We start from the raw sequence: 21,309 nt of genomic DNA, 5'->3' as shown, positions 1-21,309 counted from the left end.
CCCAAGCACTGAGCTGGAACAAAGAGCCCAGACCAGGGACACCCAAGGGAGAGATTCACCTGCTCCGGTGACCCACACGCTTCCGCTCACAGCGGGGACCAGTTGTGGGTGAGCCTTGCAAAGCCATCCAGCCGGGACCTTCCCACTGTAGCAAAGCCTGAAAACTGAGTCTGTCTGGCTGTCCATTTCAAGTCCCTGCTCCAAATGGAAAAAAAGCAGCAGGACCTATGCTGGTGATTCTCTGCAGTGTTCTGGCTGTGGTTCACTGGGCCGTGGGGAGTGAGACGGGGGTGAGGTAGGAACCCAGGTCTTTTACAATGAGCAGCCCTGTGAACAGCCCTGCCAGGGGACTTGTTGCGGCCCTGAAAATAGTTTAATCAATACTGTCTTTCTAGATTCCATATATATACATTAATATACAATTAATGTATTAATACATTAGTTAATAAATAATGTATTAATTAATATACACAAATATTTATTATCCTCTTTCCGACTTACTTCACTCTCTCTAATAGGCTCTAGGTTCATCTGCCTCATTAGAACTGACTCAAATGCATTCCTTCTGATGGCTGAGTAATATTCCATTGCATGCACGTACCACAGCTTCATTACCCATTCATCTGTCATGATGGACATCTAGGCTGCTTCTGTGTCCTTTTTACTGTAAACAGTGCTGCAGCGAACACTGGGATGCATGTGTCTTCTGCGATCCCACTACTAGGCACATACTCTATGTTTGGGTTTTCTGGCCCCAAGGCACATGGGATCTTAGCTCCCCGACCAGGAATCGAACCTGCACTCCCTGAGTGGAAGGTGAAATCTTAACCACTGGACCGCCAGGGCAGTCCCAGGGCTCACATTCTGAGGAGCAAGCCTTTCAAAGGGAATTCATGTGAGTCCAACTTTCTAAAACCCTCGCCTGGAGAACAGCCTTCCCAGCTCTTTCTGCCTGAGGGCTGCCGTCTTTCAGAGTACTTTGCGTATTCTCCGCCTTTTCTAGACATTTCCAGCCCTTCCTCTGAACCTTCCTCTCCTCTGAAGGCTGGTGGCCCTGAGCATCTGTGCTGCTCCTTGGGTTTCAGCATCCGTTGTCCCCAGTTCGCCTATACTTGTTATTTCCTCAACTCGATTGCAGCTACCTGGGTTCCCCCTCCTTCCCTCTGTCTCGGTAGAGCCAGGATTCCATGAGCACAGAAGCCCTGACTTGATCTGCCCTCTTGGAGCCTGGATCTTCTCTCCTGTGCGCTTTGTCACCTTGCTCATTTGGCCCCAAGAATCCTTGGTGGGCACCATCTCTCTGTCCCTGGTGCCCAGGACTCTGTTTCTAGAACAATAGGATGGAGTGTGTTCCTCTCCTAAGAGAGGGCTGAGTTCTGGAATGGGGGTAAGAGTTCCCTCTTGGCAGAGCTGGGCCGGCCCAGTCAGGCGGCCAACGGACCATTGATCTGAGTCCAGTGAAAAAGTGGCTTCTCGGGAGCCCTGGATCCAGGCCCACTTCCAGACAACTTCTTCTTTCAACGCGCTTTCATGTGTTTTAACTGCGCAAGCACGCCGGTTCCCAGCTGTCCCTGAGAGACGGTGATGGTGTTGGTGGTGACCACAGTAGGGGTCAGAAGGAGGGGCCTGGGGGGAGGGCGGGCTGTATTTGAGACCTTTCCGTGGCCAGGGCTGAGGTGATATTGTGGGTCTGCAGATACAGTCGTTTGGACTCTCTGGCTCCTGCGACAACTTGGTGACGCCTATGAAAGCATAGATGTGAGTGTAGGGTGAATTCACATAGACATCTCACCTCTTTCTTCTGCCTTTTATACCTCCCTCTCATTTTCACACACACACGCACACACACACACTCTCTCACTCACAAACACTTAACCAATTAAGTCCGTCGGGCGCTATTTGCGGATGATGGTGTGGAATTGTGCTGGAGTCGTGTCCGGCATCATTAAATGTCAGCATTAACAATACGGCACTTGGCAATCAAGGCTGCTCTGTGGCTGTTAGTCATTAATCACCATCTGACAGTCCTGAATTGGAAACGAGGAGTCTGTTCACATATGCTCCGTGGACCCAGTTACCCTCTCAGTCTCGGAAAACTTTTCTTTGACTCTCTGCCTGTGAGGGCCCCTGTCCTGGCGAGGGGGCGGGGGTCCTTAGGCTGAGCCCCTCTCCTCCCCTTCTTCCCCCTCCCCTTCCCCTCCTTCTCCTCCTCCAGCTGCGGAAAGGAGCCCAGGTCCTAAAAAAACAGGGGAGAGAGGAGCATATTGTTTTTGGCCTACCCTTTCCCTCTTAGGCCTGTTTTATGTAGCCTTGTTTTTCTATTTTGGCCCCAGGGCCAGGAAAATTCTTTTTCTCCCTGAAGAAATTCTGAAAGACAGCAGGGAGCTCGATTCTGTTCCAAAAGCTGGTGGGGTCAGTTCGTCAAGTGCGTCCTCAGGTGTGGACCCGTGTCTGGTAGATGGGAGGGGGGAGCTTGACGAATTTGGGGGATCGCTTCCAGCCACTTGGGTCTGAATTTCCACGGGTCTTCTGGGTCCCTTTGCAGAATTGAGAACGAGGACTGTTTCTCCTTGGGGTCCAATCTCAACAACTCTCTACAGCCTTGCTCATTCATTTGTTTGTTCCAGAAATATCCAGTGAGTGCCTGGGATGAGCCAGGCATGGGCTGGACCCTGGGGTGGCAGCGCTGAACACAGACCCTGGTCCCTGCCTCGGGGTGGTAGCTGTGAGCGGGTGAGACGGGGCTCAGAGACAGAGTCTGTGTGGCCCCAGGTTTGCTCTCTGTCGGGAAGTCTCTTCCTCTGCATTCTTGGTGCGTGTGCTGCGAGCCTGCTGGCTCCTCCTCGGACACGAGCATCTGGGAAAATGGTCAGGTTCCAGAGCTTTCCCAGCCGACGTCTCGTTCCCAGCAGCCCCCCGCTCTCTGCCTACCCAGGTGGGGGCTGCTCCCCAACAGGTGAGCACCGATGTCTTCAGACATGTCGCCTTCTCCCTGAACCCCTTTCACAAACACATCTAATGATGTCTTTTCAGGATTTTGTTCCTTAACTCCAAGGAATGAGTTGAGTGGGGGGAATTTCAGCCACCGTGGCGAGTTGGTAGAAGCATGTCAGTGACAGCCTCGTCCCCACATGGGTCTCCTCTGCCTGCCTTGAGGGTTCACCACTCCAACCAGGATTCCCCAGGTGACCGCCTTGTCCCGAGGACCACCTCTGTGCTGACGAGAAGGAAAGACTTCAGGAATCACTGCAGGGAGTGCCTTCTGTTCTCTTCTCTGGCTCTGTCTGTGGTCCCTCCTCTGAGTTTCAGCCCTGGGTCTCCTCTCTCAGCCAACTAAGGACTTCAGTTCATAGATGCTGACCAATACTTAAACCCTTTCGCTGTTTTCCAATTAAATAGAATTCAGCAAACTTTCACTGACTGTCCACCATATACCTGGAGCTGTCCCAGGCACTCAGGGAACACAAGATGAATAAAAGATCCTTCTTGCCTTTAAGGAGTTTATGGGCTGGCAGAGGGCTTCCCAGGTGGCGCTAGTGGTAAAGAAGTGAAGTGAAGTGAAGTGAAGTCGCTCAGTCGTGTCCGACTCTTTGCGACTCCATGGACTGTAGCCTATCAGGCTCTTCCGTCCATGGGATTTTCCAGGCAAGAGTGCTGGAGTGGATTGCCATTTCCTTCTCCAGGGAATCTTCCCTACCCAGGAATCGAACCCAGGTCTCCCGCATTGCAGGCAGACGCTTTACCATCTGAGCCACCAACCACCTGCCAATTCAGGAGACCTAAGAGACACAGGTTGGATCTCTGGGTCAGGGAGATCCCTTGGAGGAGGGCATGGCAACCGACTGCAGTATTCTTGCCTGGAGAATCCCATGGACAGAGGAGCCTGGTGGGAGTTGCAAAGAGTCGGACATGACTGAAGCAACTTAGCACGACTTAGCACGACTTAGCACGTATGGAGGGTGATGAGGGGTCCTCTTTTAGAGAAGAACTAGAAAGATAATAAAATAAGGGGCTCTAGGGGTTCAGAGTGAGGGAAACTGACAAGTGGCTGGGGTCAAAGGACCGTCGAACTCATGGGGAAGGGAAGAAGGAACATCTGGGTAGACTGGTCTGTGTGGGCCATTTTGTGGCAGACTTGAAAGCTGATTAAAGGTTTCTCCTTAGGTAGATAAGGCCCGTGGGTTTCCAGGAGTAAGAAACACACCCTTGCCTATTTCATCAAAAATATATCTTTCAGAAAGAGAGAAGGCTGAGTTCCCCTTCAGGCTTTACATTCCAGGCCAGAACCATGTAATTATAGGTTGTTTTGAGTGATCACCAGTTGAACTTTGGTCTCTATCAGCAGCCATCCATGCCACAGCTCTGGGAGCTGGAAAAACCTCGAAGCTCTGTACTGGGGTGTCCCTGTGACTCTGAGAGGTCCTGGCAGTGCCAGCTCTACCTCCATCTCCCTCTGGCTTGCGTGGGTTCGCAGCCCTGCCTCGCTTCTGTGGCTGGTGGCCCTGGGGGTGGGCTGACTGAATGGTCTGGTCTCTTAGCCCCAGCATCCCTTCTCCCAGTTCATCCCCTCCTGGTTCTTCCAGGGCCCAGGCTGCATTTTTGTCCTTCCATGGGGGCACAGCTACAGGGGATAGTGTCTGCACGGCAGGGGAAGACCTGGCTGCTGATCGGGTGTGGACTTCTGAGCCCGAGACACTCTCCCCACCTCACCTGCCTGACTGCACTCAGCCTTCACGGCTCAGCTGCAAGGTCCCATTCCCAGAGACTCTCCCCAGCCACCTTAGTTCTAAACAAGGACTCCTTGCTACCTGCTCTTTGTACGCACCATGAAACAGTTTGTCATTGCTGCCACCACAGTTTATAATTGTTTTTTCAGAGGTTTGTTTGTTTGGCTGTAGTGGGTCTTTGTCGCTGCATTCCGGCTTTCTTTAGTTGTGGAGAGCGGGGGCTACTCTCTAGGTGTGCTGCTCAGGCTTCTGCCTGCAGGAGCTTCTCTTGTTGCAGACTCTAGAGTGTGCAGGCTTCGGGAGTCATGGTGCACGGGCCCTAGAGCCGCTGGCGTGTGGGATCTTCCCGGACCAGGGATTGAACAGGTATCCCTTGCATTGCAAAGTGGATTCTTAACCACTAGACCACTCAGGAAGCCCCTCAGTTCATTGACCTGTTTCATTTTTTCCCTGCATTAGTCTGTAAGTGCCACGAAGGCAGGCGCTGAGTGTCGTTTTGCTCACAGTTGTACAGCCTGTGTTGGGTGTGTCTTGGGTGCTCAGGAGGTGATGTGGAATGAATGCCTTGGGTCCGTCTGGTGGCTGGATGATCTCAGAGCTGGTTGGGCATTTACCCAGTGGCCTGCTGCTGCTGCTGTTAAGTCACTTCAGTCATGTCTGACTCTTTGTGACCACATGGACTGTGGCCCACCGGGCTCCTCTGTCCATGGGATTCTCCAGGCAAGAGTACTGGAGTGGGTTGCCATTTCCTTCTCCACACAGTGGCCTAGGGGTAGGGAAACTATGGGATTTCTCTGTCTTTTTCAGAAGGAAAGGGAGAGCAGAAAATGGGAAGTGAGCAGCCATGAAAATGAATGAAATAGTACCATTCGCAGCAACATGGGTGGACCCGGAGATGATCATAGTAAGTGAAGTAAGTCAGAGAAAGATATCATATGGCATCACATATGTGGAGTCTAAAAAAAAGTACAAGTCAACTTATTTACAGAATTGAAATGGACTCGCAGACATCAAAACCAAACTTATGGTTACTAAAGGGGAAGTGGAGGAAGGATAAGTTAGAAATTTGGGATTAACATATACATACCACTATATATAAAATAGCTAAACAACGAGGTCCTACTATATAGCACGGGGAACTATATTTAGTATCTTGGAAGGACTGATGTTGAACCTGAAACTCCAGTACTTTGGCCACCTGATGTGAAGAACTGACTCATTGGAAAAGACCCTGGTGCTGGGAGAGATTGAAGGCGGGAGGAGAAGGGGACGACAGAGGATGAGATGGTTGGATGGCATCACCATCTCAATGGACATGAGTTTGGGTAAACTCCAGGAGTTGTGATGGACAGGGAGGCCTGGTGTGCTGCAGTCCATGGGGTTGCAAAGAGCAACAGGACTGGGCAACTGAACTGAATAACTGAATAACCTATAATGAAAAAGAATCTGAAAAGGAGTATGTATATGTAACTAAGTCAGTTTGCTCCATACCTGAAACTAACACCACATTGTAAATCAGCTATATTTTAATAAAGAAATGAGGTGTGAGGAGGGTAAGCATGACTTGGCATTCTTGGGGACCACCCCTCTGTTGCCCCGCTCATGATCTGGCCCCATGGAGGATGCTAGCTTCTCCAGTAAGAGACCCTGGGAGATGGCCCTGGTTTCAGAGACCAGCTTCTCCTTAGATGGAGTCCTTAGACCTGGGAGCCTGGCTTGAAAAAGACAGCTATGGAAGTTCCAGAAAGAACCAAACAGCCTGTTCCTGATCCCAACCGCCCTCCACCAGCCTGTTCTTAACGGCTTTTGAGCTTGGAAACCCCAAAGAAGTTTTGGGGACCATTCTTTTGCTGTACCCGTGGGCGAGCCATAGTGTGCTGGGGAGATGGGAGAGGAGAAGAGGAGGGACGAAAACAATTTGGAGCAGGGCTGGCCTGAGGGGAGCAGTGTGGGGGGTGTTAGTGTCGGGGGTGGGTGGGGGCGCCCTCGCTTCCTCTTTCCCCACTTTCAAGGGGTCTCCCTGCTGAGCGGGCTTGAGGGTATGAGAGCTGAGGAAGGCAGGGCAGTGGGGGAAGCCCTCAAGGCATGAGGGGTGGGGAGGAGACCCTTGACTCCAAAGGTGGTCCTCAGCCAGGGCTGGTACCACCCCGGGGGCGCTGGGATCGTATTTCGTCTATATGGTTGGTGGGCGTGGGGTGAGGAATACCAGCAAGTAGTGTCAATTTTTTAAATTTGTTTTTGATTGGAGTATAGTTGCTTTACAATGTTGTGTTGGTTTCTGCTGCACTGCAGCATGAATCAGCTGTAAGTACACGTAAATCCCTTCTCTCTTGCGTCTCCTTCCCACACCCCCCACCCCGCTAGGTCGTCACAGAGCACTGAGCTGAGCTCCCTGCGCTATGCAACAGGTTTTTGTTGTTACTGAGTGACTTAAGTCGTGTCCAGAGCTTTTGCGACCCCATGGACTGTAGCCTGCCAGGCTCCTCTGTCCCTGGGATTTCCCAGGCAAGAATACCGGAGTGCGTTGCCATTTCCTTTTCCATACTGCAACTTCTCACCAGCTTCCCACCAGCTACCTATTTTACATGTGGTGGTATTAATATGTGTGTATATATAAATGCAATGGCACCCCACTCCAGTACTCTTGCCTGGAAAATCCCATGGATGGAGGAGGCTGGTAGGCTGCAGTCCATGGGGTCGCTAAGAGTCAGACACGACTTCACTTTCACTTTCACTTTTCACTTTCACGCATTGGAGAAGGCAATGGCAACCCACTCCAGTGTTCTTGCCTGGAGAATCCCAGGGATGGGGGAGCCTGGTGGGCTGCTGTCTATAGGGTCGCACAGAGTCAGACACGATTGAAGCGACTTAGCAGCAGCAGCATATATAAATGCTACTTTCCCAATCTAACAGGTAGTGTCTTGAGACCGAGGATGCTAACCTTCCTGCTCTACATGGGAGATGTCTTCCCAATCGGGAATTGTCTTGTTCTCAGGGCCCATCTGAGAAACACTGAGATGATAGAAAGAAGGACTTTGATGCTTCCCTCTTGGGGGCGTAGGATGCCCATGGTTTCCATCCCTAGAGCTCCTGAGATCCTTGGTCGGGGGGAGAGTGGACAGGCCCACCCCTGACCACGGGGGCATATGACACGGCGCTGAAGGACAGGCTGGGTCACTGCCTCCTCATCCCCCCTCTTCATCCCCTCCGCACCCTGCAGGCCCGCAGGGCTCCCCAGCAGGCCTTGCGCACCCCGCCCCAGGCCTCACCGGCTGTGCCGTGTAACTTTTTCCATATGCGGGGCTGCTCCAGTATCAGAGAAAGGGGAAACGGCCTGGAGAGCTAGAGGTGGGTGTGGGCGGAGGTGAGGTGGTGGTGGGGGGTGTGTGTCAGAGGGTTTGGGGAGAGGCTATTTTTGGGGGGCCATGTTGCTGGGAAGGGGGCGGGGCTGGGAGAAGTGGATGGCCAGCCTCTGGCCTGTTGGGAGGACGCCGTTGGCACCCGGAGAAATCCATCCAGCGGAGCCAACCCTCATTAATCATCCGGGCGGCTGAACTGCCAGCTCCTTTCAAGATCTTTCAAGAAGGGTTTTCACCCAAAATAGAGTTGAAAATGTGCTGGGCCCTACTCAGAATCCCATCAGTCTGGGCATTATGGAAAGTGTCGGGCAGGCTGTGACGGACAAGGCACACTCTGTTGCAGGGGTCCTGACTCCCACAGCCTGTCATATCAAGCGCCTGATCAAATTTGACAGCTTCATTTGTACCTACAGAATAGATAAAAGGGGCTGTTCATTGAAACAAATGGAGGGGAAGGGGTGGGGGAAGGATGGGAGGTTGGGGGGAGAGGGGGCGAGTGTGTGCGGTGCTGGGGGGACGGATGGCACCGGGGAGGTGGTGGGGGAGGGCCATGGTTATAGGGGCAAGGGGGTGCCAAGGAGGATGCTGCCAAGAGCAGTCTCTCCTGCAGCACCCCCGGAGAAGGGGGCGGGGTCAGGGGGAGACAGGTGAGTTTCAAGTAAAGGGGGTTGGCAATGGAGACCGCCACCTGTCAGGGTCACACTGAGGGGCTCCCCAGCCCCTTTTGGGGGCTCCGGGCCCCGAGGCTATAATTGGAGCCAGGAAGCTGGCCCTGGAGCAGGAGAGTCCAGGGTGACTGGCTGTGATGCTGGGATGTGGGCCAGCACGTGGGAGGCGCGTCTCAGCTCCGAGCCCCGAGCTGAGGCTTGTGGGTGGCCCCCAGAACTGACTTCCTGAAGGTTACATCCGTAGGTGCCTCTGTGTTCCTTGCAGATGGCAGCTGGTTGGCGTGGGCTGGAGGATGTCCCTGTACCCCTGGCACAGTCCGGCTTTGGCTTTGTTCAGGCTGCCCCACTGGCCTGCAAAGACCCCTTCTTCCTCCTTCTGGGGGGTTTAGTGAACAAGGGAGTCCTCCCAGACCCCCCAGAGTGCTCCAAATGCCTCGCAGTTTTCGCGGCTCCCCTTCGTTTGTTAATGTCAGACTTTATGTCACGTTGTTAGCATGTTTATTTTCAATTAATTTTATTTTAATTTTTAAATTTTGGCTGTACAGGCTCTTCAACTGGGGGCTTCCCAGGTGACACTAGTGGCAAAGAAACCACCTGTCCACACAGGAGATGTGGGAGACGCAGGTTCGATCCCTGGGTTGGGAAGAGCCCCTGGAGGAGGGCTCCCACTCCAGTATTCTTGTCTGGAGGATCCCATGGGCAGAGGAGCCTGGAGGGCTACAGTCCACAGAGGATGCAGAGAGTCAGACAGGACCGAAAGGACGCAGCACGCACACTCAGGCTCCTGGTTGTGGTGTCTGGGGGCTTCTCTCAGTTGTGGCACACTGGGCTTAGCTGCCCCGAGGCATGTGGGATCTTCGTTCCCTGACCAGGGATTGAACCCACGTTCCATGCACTGGAAGGCAGATTCCTAACCACTGGGCCACCAGGGAAGCCCTACTAGCATGTGTTTGTCCAGGTTCTCCTACCAGACCGCAACCAGTTTGGTGCGAGGGTTGGGGGTATGTGTCTGACACATCTTCTGTCCTCTGAAAGCATTTAGCACACTTAGCAGGTTTTCAAGGAAGATTCCCACAGGAGACTCCACAAGGCTCAGTGGTGACATCAGGAAGCCAGCCTGGGATCAGGGGGTCCAAAGTTCCTATCTGACCTCTGGTCTTCAGAGGAGAGGGTCAGAGGTTAGCAAGGCTCTCCGTATCCTGACCCTGCCCACCTGGGGCCTTTGGAGGACTTAGACGCTCCCTTCCAGGCTGATGCAGCCCAGGCTGGTGGTCATGGGTGGCCCCTGGAGCCCCCTCAGGCTCCTGTGGCTGGACAGCTCTGGTGGCAGGAACATAGGTTTCTGGAATCGGATAGACTTGTTAGGGGGTCTTGCCTTTTCTGCTTACTGACTTGGTGACGTTGGGCAAATGTGCTTAAGAGTAGATTTACTGCAGAGAAGAGGTGCTAGGATTACGTAAAACCTTGTATGGAAAGTACTTAGCACAGTGCCTGGCATACAGCAAGCACTCAATTAATGTTCAAGAAGGAAGAAGGCCAGGTCTGGTCCTGTTGTCCAGAACTTTTTCCTTTGAACTTGAAGGACATCCTGTTGATGGCACGTGTTTGTTAGTGACCATCGATTCTTACCACTCTGAATTGATCCTTATTTTTTTGTAAGTTTCATAGATGGAAGCTTTGGCTGACTGCAGTGCCCGGAAGTGCAGCACACGTCTACCCCTCTTGTCGGGAGTGGATGTTACGATGCTGCCTCAGGGTACTTCCCTCGTGGTCCAGTGGTTAAGAATCTGCCTTTCAATGCCGGGGACTTGGGTTCGATCCCTGGTCAGGGAACTGAGATCTCACGTGCCTTGGAGCAACTAATAGAGCATACCACAACCAGAGAGACCCTGTGCTACAGCGAAGATTCCATCCGCCACAGCTGAGACCCAGTGCAGCCAGATAAATAAATACATAGATATTTAAAAAAAGGCACTTCAAGATTACAGAGCATGTGGACGGTCACGAGCCTCTTTGAACTTTAGGATCTCCTAGCCCTGCGATGGATGTCCTACTGGAGCGAGGTCAGCCATGTCCGGCTAAAGCATTCCATCCCAGTGCCTTTCCTGTAATTTCAGATGTAAACTTTCTCCAGGTGAACAGGGCTGTGTGAGCTTGGGAGGGCTTCTGTTGGGGAAGGTCTGGGGAAGCAGGTGGAGGTGAGGGAGTGAGGGGGAGGTGAGTTCTGTCTTGGCTTCCCCTCAACACACTTTGTGGCCCATGGCAGTCTCTGCATGCCCTCATCTCGCCAGAGAGTTAGTTTTGCCCTGATTATGGAAAGGGCAGGGTGAAAGCCAGTGAGAATGCTCAGAAAGCACCTTGGGGGGGGGGTTCCCCTCGTGCTCCCCTCTCCTTGTGGGCACAAGGGAAGGTCAGTGACTTGCCCTCGCAGTTAGGAGGGGCCAGAGGATTATGAGCAGAGGTTATATGTGCCATTTTTGGCCTGAGCTGTGTGACTGTTCATGCCAGCTCTCCCCGTGCTGAGATTGGCAGGGATGTCAGGGGCCTGGTTAATTACGTGCAACAATGTGATGCTTCTGAGGTTCACCTTGGTTAGACTGAACCAGAGTCCTAGTTATTTAATCAAACTCTGTTTCCAAAGGAATTCTGTGGATGTGATTGAAGTCCCTAATCAGATGACTTTAAGTATCTCAAAAGGGAGATGACCCAGGGTGAGCCTGACCTAATCAGTTGAGCCCATTAAAAGATGCTTCTCTGAGCTCAGAGACTCTGTAGGGGTCATGCCAGTAGAGTTTCAGCCTACTTGTGATCTTGACTGCCTGCCTGCTCTAAGAATTTCCAACTTGCTTAGCTAGCCACCATGATTGTGTTAAGTCAACACCTTACAATAAATGCCTTGCTATTAATATATTACTGGTTCTGCTTCTCTGGTCAAATTCTAATTTACACGAGATCCCTGTCAACCCATGATGGAGATGTAGTATAACTGAAAAACAAGCTTTTGTTGTGTTAAACCCCCAAGATTTCTGTGTTAATTTGTTACTGCAGCATGCTGCTACTGCTAAGTCACTTCAGTCATGTCCGACTCTGTGTGACCCCATAGATGGCAGCCCACCAGGCTCCCCTGTCCCTGGTATTCTCCAGGCAAGAGTACTGGAGTGGGTTGCCATTTCCTTCTCCAACGCATGAAAGTGAAAAGTGAAAGTGAAGTCGCTCAGTTGTATCCGACCCTCAGTGACCCCATGGACTCCAGCCTTCCAGGCTCCTCTGTCTATGGGATTTTCCAGGCAAGAGACCTGGAGTGGGCTGCCATTGCAGTATCTAGCCTATACCGACTTTTGCAATAGCATTAATAAATCCTGAGCCCATCATATCTTAATTAGCTTATTTATCTATCTCCTACTAGACTGAGGCTCCTTGAGGCTAGGGCCAGGGTGTCTCTCACCTTTTTAGTGCCCAGAGGAGACCATAGTACCTCATATGCAGTGGGCACTCTGTAATGTTTAACAAGTGCAAACTACTGCACTCAGCAGTCTCAGCTCTTGGAAGGACCCATGTACCTTCAATTGCACGGTGTCCAGCAGGGTCCCAACACATGTAGACACACTGGCCAAGACATTCTGATGGGACAGTTCCCCTTATTCTATCCATCTGCAGCATTGAAACCCACCTGGGTACAGTCTGAAGCTACTGGCTCAGTGCAAAGAGTTTTATAGTCAGGACTGAATTTGTATCCTGATTCCACAGCTCTTTCACTGTGAAATCGTGAGCAATTTCCTTAACCTCTCCAAATCCGTTTTTTCCATGAGAGTGAACTACAGGTTTGTTGTAAATATTAAATATTTAACTGTGCCATGGCATACACAAAATGATGCTTACAGAGATGCCACAAGGCAGCGGTCCCCAACCTTTTTGGCAGTAGGGACCGTTTTTGTGGAAGATGATTTTTCCATGGACCAGGTCGGGGGGATGGTTTCGGGATGATTCAAGTGTGTTAGACTTATTGTGCACTATTTCTATTACTGTCACATCAGCTCTGCCTCAGATCATCAGGCATTGGATCCTGGAGGTTGGGGAACCCTGCTCCAGGGTGTGCCTGGCTTATTGTGTATTTGTTTATTGTGCCTGTATTTGAAGTTGTCAAAAGTGAGAAGGATAAGTGTGACTGTGTAGTCATACTATTCCCTTTATGGACTGGGTACGAGCCTGTATATAACTCACACACCACACACACACACACACACATTCACACATCCACCTACCCAGGAGAACAAACGACACGAGGAACGTGCAGCAACATCATCCATGTGACTGTTTCCATTCTAAAATCTGGCCTCTGATTTAAACTCCAGGGGGATCATTTTATTTTATGTTCCAAAGATCGATGGAGATCCCCACTGCCCACTCAGAGGAACGGTCCCCGACTGTGGTTTGATTTTCCTCTGCCTTTCATTTCTTCCCTCGCCAGTTCCATTTTCCAAAAGCAATTGGCTGTAGGCTGAGAAAAATAAGATTCTTTATGTAGACCTTGGTTTAACCTCACAGGATTCTCAACACTATTTAAAATAATAATGTTTGACCCACTTAGGCATCCAAGCAGCCTCCAAAATACTGGCATCACTGTATCCTCAGCATTTTGTCAAATGAACAAAGTATTTTAATGCTTTCTTCTTTCCCTGGATGGAAAGTTCGCATTACAGTATTCTTGTGGACCCTCCACCCGCCCTCCATCACGGAGGTGAAGTCACAAGGTATCTTTTTCTGGATCTTCCATATTTACTGTCCTGATAGGAATTTCAGAATCGCATTAGACTGAGGACCACTGTCAGAGCCAACTCCGACCAGCATAGTGCATCACCCTTGAAACATTTAAAAACTCATAGACTATTTTGATTAGAAAGAGCTTAAATGTGGAGGAAAGGGAACTCTTGTGCACCCTTAGTGGGAATTAAATGGGTGCAGCCACTATTTAAAAAAGAGTATGGCAGCTCCTCAAAAACCTAAAAATAGAACTACCATATGATGGAGCAATTCCACTCCTGGGTATATATCCAAAGAAAATGAAAACACGAATTCAAAAAGATACACGCATCCCAATGTTTGTAGCAGCTCTATTTACTATAGTCAAGATATGGGAACAACCTAAGTGTCCATCAACAGATGAAGAGTGGATAAAGAAGTGGTGTGCGTGTGCACGCACACACGCACAGGCGCACACACACACACACACACACACAGTGGAATACTACTCAGCCATGAAAAAGAAATAAAATCCTGCCACTTGCAACAATGTGAATGGACCTGGAGAGTATTATGCTTAGTGAAAGACATCAGAGAAAGAAAAATGCTCTCTATTATCACTTATATGTGGAGTCTAAAAAAATGAATGAATGTAGAACAAAACAGACAGGCAGAGAACAAATTAATGGTTACCAGTGGGTAGAGAGAAGGGACGGCAAGAGAAGGGTAATGGAGTAAGAGGTACAAACTGCTATGTATAAAAACAGATAGGGTATGAGGATATATTTTACAGCACAGAGAAATATAGCTATTATTTTACAATAACTTTAAATGGAATACAATCTATAAAAACATTGAATCGCCATGTTGTATACCCCAAACTAATATAATATTGTAAATCAACTGTACTTCAACTAAAAATAAATAAAATACTTCATGGTAAAAAAAAATGCTTAAAGATGATAAGGACCAACAAGTTGCAGTTCAGAAATGGGAAAAAAGACTCAGAGAGATTAAGTGACTTCTCCAAGGTCGCACAGCAATAAACTTCAGAACCAGAGAAAAATCCAGGTTTTCTGGCCCCTGCTTCAGTGCTGTTTCTAACTATATGTATGATGACTACACTTTCTGGACTTACCAGGGGGCCAGGGTGCTCCTCTGCTGACCTTGGAACTGGGACGACTGAGGGGAGGCAGTTTCCTTCTCTCTCTGGGCTGCAGGTTTTTAATGTCTTCTTTGTTGCTTTGGGTCCCTGGAGACTGTGCTGAGGGCAGAATCTTTCAGTTTCTCCCTCAAGCTGCCAAAGGACACTCACACCCTGGGTCTCCGTTTTGAGTTGTACAGTTACTTCATTTCCACTCAGCTGGCAGGTTCTGTTTCTTTTCTCTTAAGAGGTTTCCCAGCACCTCTGTGATCCAAACCCACCGACAGCTTTTCCTATCTTGGGAAGTATTAATAAAGCTGGCGATAGGCCGCTGCCCCTGGGAAAAACTTGTAAAGGCATCTCATCTAGGAAGAAGCATAAACCATTTTCAGGTCTGGAAGGTGCAAGCAGGTTAAGGGAAGCCTGTTCCTTGTATTCCAAGGGGTGGTTCCTGGACCAGGGATTGAACCCAGGCCTCTGCAGTGAAAGCACCAAATCCTAACCATTAGGCCGCCAGGGAACTCTGGGGAGCCTGTTCTTCGATTTGCCGGCTTGGAGCTCTGGCTCAGCCTGCTCATCACCATGGAATGAAGGCCTAATCCATCTTCCAGCTTTCAGAAGAGGACGTGCCTGAGGGGAACTGGGGAGCCTCCCAACAGATCAGGGCTCCCGTGGGCAGGTAGCCCCAGCGAGCTCTCCCTCCAGCTGCTGCAGCCCAACTGCTGATCTACACAATTAGCCCCTTATTATAAATGGTCAAGTTCCCCACTGTCTGTACTGCATAAGTAAACGCTCACTAGATCAGATTAAATGCAGTGGCATAGAATACTATCTCATTCTCCATCTCATGGGTGTGTCTTGTCTCCCCCAACTAAACTGGGCAGGAATCTGGTCTGAGTTTTCTTCTGGGTCTCCTGGCATCCGGCATTGCGCTGGTCACATAACAGGAATCTCGTAACCTCTGTCTGCCTTGGTGATCCACCTCCTGGAAGTTTGACTCTCCAACACCAGGTCTATATTTTCAAGCTGCCATTGCCATGCTGGTCATTAGGTACATCATTTGTCAAAACAAACTGCAAGTGGAATGAAATCAATAGCACTCTTGTGTCCGCCACCCACTTTTTAAAAGTTGAAATCAACCATGTTATGGTTTGGTTGCTAAGTCGTGTCTGACTCTTTTGTGGCCCCCTGGACTGTCCTGCCAGGCTCCTCTGTCCATGGGGTTTCCCAGGTAGGAATACTGGAATGGGTTGCCATTTCCTTCTCCAGGGGATCTTCCTGTCTCAGGGATTGAACCTGAGTCTCCTGCACTGGCAGGCGGATTCTTTACCACTGAGCCACCAGGGAAGCCCCCAAATGAACCATGGAGCTCCATCAATTTCCCGCAACATCCCGACCTTGTTCCCACCCCTGGATGGCAGGGTGGCTTCGATTCTGTTTTTAGCTTGGCCGAGCCCATTGGCCCCCTCCCTGGCCTACCCGCTCTGCTGGGTGCCTTTCCTGTCCTTGGACTCAGGGGCTGACAGCTGGTTTGGGGGGACCGGAGGAGAGGATGCGGGCATGCTGAGTGTGACAATAGGGCGGGCTTTGTCCAGGGGCCAGGGTGCGCCTCCGCTGACCTTGGAACCAGGACGACCGAGGGGAGGCAGTTTCCTTCTCTCCCTGGGCTGCAGGTTTTTAATGTCTTCTTTGTTGGTTTGGGGCCCTGGAGACTGCGCTGAGGGGAGAGACTTTCGGCTGCTCCCTCCCTCCCGGACAAAAAACGGTGCATGCTTTTCCTGTTTAAACAGGGCACAGTTGTGAAGTGCCCTGACTGCACACACCGAGGCCGGCAACGGCTGCAATAAATCAATAGGAAAATAGAAGCTGCCAGTTAGACTAAACAAGTGCATTTGCAAAGACGGCTAGCTCTCATTAATCACTCTGACAGTCCTAAAAACACATTTCCCCTTTAATGACTGTATTTGGATAATCAGTGCTTTTTCCTCCTCAGTCAGAGTTTGAGTAACAGACAGCTGGTGTTATTACGGGCCATCAGGGAGGGGGGGTGGGGTTTAGGGTCGCGGGGGAGCCGACCACTGGAGGTCTCCTCTAAGGGGCCGGGCTGCCATGTGATAATGAGGGGGAGCTTTTGTGCTGCCATTGATGGCTGCTGGGCAGCCATGTGCAAGTTCCTCCCCAAACTTTTGACACCCACCTGCATTCTGTGGACACAAAAGCCTCAGGGGGCGGGGGTGGGGTTTTGGGGGGAGGGGTTGGCAGGTTTCACCTGGCTTGGGGAGGAGGCAGCCAGGCAAGGAGCTGGGTCCATGTGATCTGGCTTTGTTTCCATGAGGTGACTTTGGCTTTCAGGAGGAAAGTTTGAAACCCGGGACATTCCTCTTTATAAATGATGTAACACATTAATGCACAGCGCATTATGAAAATGGTAATTCAAACCCATAGTGCTCCAAATTAAACCATACATTATCGGATGCACTCAACCATCTATTTCGCAAAAAGACAGGATGAATGAAATCAAGTCAAACAGAAAACTGGAGTGCAGCTTCCCCTGCAGAATGATTAATACAGGACAGAGTCGCGGCATTATTGGAAGACGGATTCCACGGAAAACCAGACATCCATCAGGAAGGGGTTAGTTCATGTACTGAGACACATCCCAAGATGCTGGAGAGGCCAGAGCAGCTAGGGCTGCAAAGGATGGAGGCCCCTGCACCCCACACCTCCCCCGTGGGCTGCAAATTCTCTGAGGATGGGTCTGAGGGGTGACTGGGAAGTTAAAAACAACCCCCTGCAATTCTGTTGAGCAATATCTGAGGGTGAGTGAGGTCTCCCCCCCCTTCTCTTCCTCTCCCTGCTGTCCATGAGGCCACAAAAATAACCAGGCAGGAGGTGTGAAATTATGACCCCGAGCCAGGAACGTCCAGTGTCTAAAGGCCCAGCTGTGTGGCTGTCACCCTTCCCAGTGCCTTGGGAACACAGGCCCCCGATTCTGGCGCCTGGAAGAGATTAGGAGAAGGGGTGGGAGGAGGGCTAGGGAGAGGAAGAGGAGGTGGAGTGATGGAAGGTGGAGGTGATGCTGGAGCACACAGTTGCTGGATGAATTAATTATGCAAATGAGCAGCTGGTGGGCAGCATTATCACTCTGAAAACAGCAACTTTGTTTCTGTGGCTCCTGCAAGTAACACACTCCCCTACCCAACACACCCCTAGCCCTGGTGAATGAAAACAGACACATGTCTTGGGACCCTCACCCTTTTATGGTAGGGAGAGCTGACTTTGGAGGGTGAAACCTGGGCCACTCCAGGCTACAATGCCTGCTTGCCCTTATGAGTCACAATGGGAGCTGGCACCAGCCTTTTCCAATCAGGCCAAAGGCATCCTTCCTGGCCTGCAAAAGCCGATGATACATTTTCTGGGGGAAATCTCCTCCTCTGAGGAAGTCTAATGTGCATTCTCACCCCTTTCCTGTAAGCCAAGTACCTGGAGAGAACTTTCACTATATGGGGAGATACCAAGTCTTTTCCTTTCTCCTGTTCCAACAAGGGGAGCCTGTGGTCCTTAGGAAGGTCTGAAGACCATAGTGTTAGCTGCTCAATTGTGTCCAACTCTTTGCGACCCCATAGACTGTAGCCCATCAGGTTCCTCTGTCCATGGATTTCTCCAGGCAAGAACACTGGAGTGGGTTGCCATTTCCTTCTCCAGGGGAATCTTCGCCACCCAGTGATCGAACCCAGGTCTCTTGCATTGTAGGCAGATTCTTTACCATCTGAGACACCAGGGAAGCCCCTGACCATGGTTTAAGAGAAAATTTTAACTCCCCCTGCAGAGGGAGCGATTTCCAGCAGTTTTAGCAGGCATTAGAAACAAACATACAAAGGTACCTGAAAGAAAGAGGGAGATGTGAGAGGAAGGGAAGGTTAACCAAGAGCAAACAAAACAACACAGATAAAGAAAAAAATAAAGCAAGTCGCTACGGTTCAGTTCTTTTCAAGCTTTGGGCCAATTTGAACTCTGAGAAGTCCGGTAAGGATGGTCCCTCAGGAAGACTCTGAGCTGCCCTCAGGGGCGACTTCTTCAGGGCCTCCAGCCTCTCCCATACCCTGTTTATCACTGTAGGCGAGGATGCCAGCAGACCAGGTTCCTTCCCTGGGGACACATATAGGATCTTACTCCAGGAGTACTATTTTTTGCAGATGACTGAGGTTCTCTTGACTAGGGAAGGAATTTTGCCTGGAAACAAAGCTGTAGGGGCAACCCCTCAAGTCCCAAACCCCATGAAACATCTTACGCTGAAGTTCTGTCAAATCCTGACTGAATGACGCCGGATGAGGCCAAGACCCACCCTGTGATTCTCTAAAGGAGTTTGGGGCCATTTGTGGGATGAATCAGCGCAAGCGGAGAGAGACCCCCTTGACCTCTGGGTCTCCGGACGTTTCTAAAGCACACAGTTTGTGGAGCAGGAATTGCCCTAAAGTCGCATTCCTCACCGAGAACGTCAAGCAAAACAACACGAATGGCAACAACAGCAGCTCCCAAAGCTGCGAGGCGCCTGACGCAGAGGAGCGCGGCTCGGAGGGGACGAGGGGGTTATTTTTCAGCGCGCCCAACAGGTGGCTCCACGCCTTAGGCGCAGGAGGCCGAGCATCCGAGCGCCGTGGCCCGCTGCAACCCGAGAGGTGGGCTCCGGGCGTCCTGCATCGGGAACTTGAGAGGGGCCAGCCTCAAGGGGCGCCCCCTGCCCCGGGGAGGGTGGGGTGGGAACGAGAAAGCACCAGGGAAGACGCGCAGGCCCCGGGGCCCCCATGGTCCCCTTCTTCGGACCCCGGAGATTCCCAGCACAGTAGAGGGGTGCTCCGGCCCTTTCCTCATCATCCTGAAAAACAGCACCCCCGCTGTCGCCTGCTCAAGGATGCAGAAGCCAGTATCTATCGTGCCAGCTCAAGAAAACCGGGAAACCGAGGGTGGCTCCTACATGCCGAGTCATTGCCGCGCCTTCTCCGCAAAACCCAACTGGGGGCCCACAGTCCAGCGCTAGACTTAGGGAGTCTCCAAGCCGTGAGAAGCGCCCTTCGCGGCAGGTGCGTATATCCTTGGACTTTAAGGTGCCTGTAAGGCACTGCCACGGAGAGGATATCCTCATTTTTTGAGTGCGAAGCGCGGAAGGCGAGTTTGCGGCGGGCGCCAGTCGCTCGCCTTTCTGCCACCAGGTGGCGCCAGAGGCACGTCGTCTTCGCCGGCTCGCGGGGCCCGGGGACGGTGCCACCCAGAGTCTCTGAGCCCCGGATCTTGGGTCCCTTCTCCGCCCCTTGGGTCTCGAATCTAGAACCTCATCTAGAGGAAAAGTCCTCATGCACACACTCTCTCCGCCCCGTTCCCAGGTGATGTCAAGGCCTTTGAAGTGAGCTTGGGAGCTAAATAACCGAGTTGGGTGGGGGGAAGCGGGGGGCATTTTATTATTTGTAACGCGCTGGCAGTTTGGTTTTCTCCCCCCTCCCGCATTCCTCTTCCTCCCCCTCTTTCTTGAGAAAACGCATTAAACTCGTCCTTGAACGGAAATCCGAGAAGGAAACCATAAGGTGTTTTCAATGAGAATAAAAGGGCATCTGCTTAGGTGTCTGGAAGTGGGCCGGTGGGTGAGGCAAGACAGAAACACACCACGGTGTGAATATAGCCAAGTACTCCATTTATTAACAAAATAAGTCTTACCAAGGGAGAGCTCTATTCATCTCAAATGGGCCCCGCAGCCCCCTGCATCAGGCCCAGAGGGTGGGAGGGAGGGGGTCGGGAGAAGACCCTGGGCCGAGTCTTCGATCCCAGTAACTGAGGGAGCCCACGGCCAAATCTGGGGACTCTTGGGTCAGGCCTGGGTAGGGGTGACGGGCTCTGCTGTGATCCGTGTGCTCCCTGACTCCCCTCCCACACCCCTCAAAGGTGCTAAAAGGGTTGTATTGCCAGCTGATACTGCCACTGGTCTGCTTTGGAAGGATCTACCAAGAATCACCGACCCAGCCCCCATCGCCAGGACAGGGACCCCTGCCCCAATTATCAGAGAAAAACAATGACTATAAAAGCACTTCGCAAACTATAAACAGCAAAGTTTCATGCCAGCAGGGCCTTCTAAGACTTTCACTTGAATGAGATGAGCCCTGCCAGCCCCCTCACCAGCAGGCAGTGAGACCACCACCGGGTGTTTGGGGCCTTTCAGAGTCTGGAAAGGGGAAAGGCTATTGGAAGACTCTCCAGCCACTGACTCGTGCTCAGAGCAAGATAGGGGAGCAAGGCTCTAATCTGGGGGACCAGGGAGCAGACCAAGGAGCCCAGAGGGGAGAGAGTGGAAGGGGAGTGGTCACAGGGCAGAGTCCCGCGTCCACAGAGCTCAAGACCTCCAGCCCTCAAGGTCGCTCCCAACACCTCCGAATGCGTTACAAAAAAATACCTCCTCTCTGTTACTTGTACAAACAACAAAAAAAAAAACCCAACAAACCAGAACCTCGAATGGACGGAAACAAGAAGGAATGAAGGGCAGAGGGGCGGGGCGGGGAGGAGAAAACGTAGTTTGAACGTTAGGAAGCATGCAAGCAAGTCCCCCCGGAGGGAAAACAAAAAGAAGCTCCCACGCTGCCCCCTCCTCCAGGTAAAACCAAACCAATCCAAAAAAAAAAAAAAAA

The 21,309-nt window shown here is 51.3% G+C and overlaps 1 protein-coding gene across 1 annotated transcript in view; it reads right to left on the bottom strand.

The window, feature by feature from the left end:
- Positions 1–20,303: 20,303 nt before the first annotated feature.
- The window catches only part of ZNF703 (zinc finger protein 703), an 8,629-nt gene continuing 7,623 nt past the window's right edge, over positions 20,304–21,309 (bottom strand). Inside the window, exon 2 of the mRNA XM_040242925.1 lies at positions 20,304–21,309. This exon is cut by the window's right edge and continues 1,891 nt beyond it. The gene's annotated coding sequence lies outside the window, so the exon portion shown is untranslated.

Source organism: Oryx dammah, unplaced genomic scaffold, assembly GCF_014754425.2.
Source record: "Oryx dammah isolate SB20612 unplaced genomic scaffold, SCBI_Odam_1.1 HiC_scaffold_7, whole genome shotgun sequence".
Classification (NCBI taxonomy): Eukaryota; Metazoa; Chordata; class Mammalia; order Artiodactyla; family Bovidae; genus Oryx; species Oryx dammah.
This window is presented reverse-complemented; position numbering and strand designations above follow the sequence as displayed.